This window comes from Festucalex cinctus, chromosome 16 (assembly GCF_051991245.1).
Source record: "Festucalex cinctus isolate MCC-2025b chromosome 16, RoL_Fcin_1.0, whole genome shotgun sequence".
NCBI classification, from domain to species: domain Eukaryota; kingdom Metazoa; phylum Chordata; class Actinopteri; order Syngnathiformes; family Syngnathidae; genus Festucalex; species Festucalex cinctus.
This window is the reverse complement of record NC_135426.1, coordinates 19,200,068-19,201,254: the sequence shown is the minus strand read 5'-3', so window position 1 is coordinate 19,201,254 and position 1,187 is coordinate 19,200,068.

Below are 1,187 nucleotides of genomic sequence, written 5' to 3'. Positions count from 1 at the left end.
TTGTTTTTTGCATACCACAGTGAAAGTATACTAAAGTCTTGTTTCACAGAAAACCCAGTTCCGGCAATGAAAGGCATACAGATCCACCATTCCGACAGGTAAGGTCTTCATCTCCTTACTTCCATACTTGTGACTCACGTTGGCGTCTTCTTAATGATGATAGACGAGGCTCGATGAGCTGTATGCGTGGGCCTGACAACAGGTGGCGCCGTAATTACAGACGTGGAGGAGAGCGGGTTCAGTCCTTATGGGTGGAGCCTACTGAGGTGGCCTTCAGGTTAGAGTAGACTAAACGAAAGGAACTTGGGCTCCCTCTACAGGCGTGAAGTGTAACTTTCCAGAGCTCCACAGTGGCGTATATGCTGACATCCTTTTTGCGTTCAGATCACATCTACAAATAAAATAAAAATCTTCTTGTCTTCTTGTGGGCATTTTCTATACTAGTTGTGTGAACAACATTCATCTCCATTCTCCCTGAGAGAACACTTGCTGCATATATTTTGACCACAGCTTATCACTAGATCTTTCACATTCTCATATATTCCGGCTTGACAGCAGAGGAATCAGGAAATCCAAAGCCCAAAATAGTTTCTCAGCTAAAAGACAAAAGAAGAATTAACCAGTTCCCACTCACCGGCCCTTTCACTTCATTTCCGTTTTCCGAATCCTCACCCAAATGCAGTGCATAATGGCGACCCTGATGATGAGGCCTTTGGCTATTTAGACATTTACTGTTGCTGAGGGATTGGAATATCATTGTTCTGTATGATCATATCAGCATGTAACCACAAACTAGAAATCAAGACATTGGTTGTGCAAAGCCATAAAATTATAAAAAAAAATAAATAGCCATCATATCATACCCCAGTGCAAGAACACAAATCAATTGTAGCAGTTGAAAATAAGATAACCAAAATATATTGTACACTTACATGAGAATGTCACATAATTGATATTTCCCAGTTGCTTGTATCAGTAGCTACAAATCTGTTGAGCTCAAATATCTCCCTGTTGTGGCGTTAACGTCAATGTTCTAAACGCTACTCGAGTTGTCAGTAACAGATTTATAAATAGACCCATAGCTAAACTGAAACTCATGATAGGGGTGGTGGTGAGGGGGATCTCCATAGTTTGCGTCCCTCAACATCTCACAGACTGGCCAAATAAAAAAAAACAACTTTCAGAAT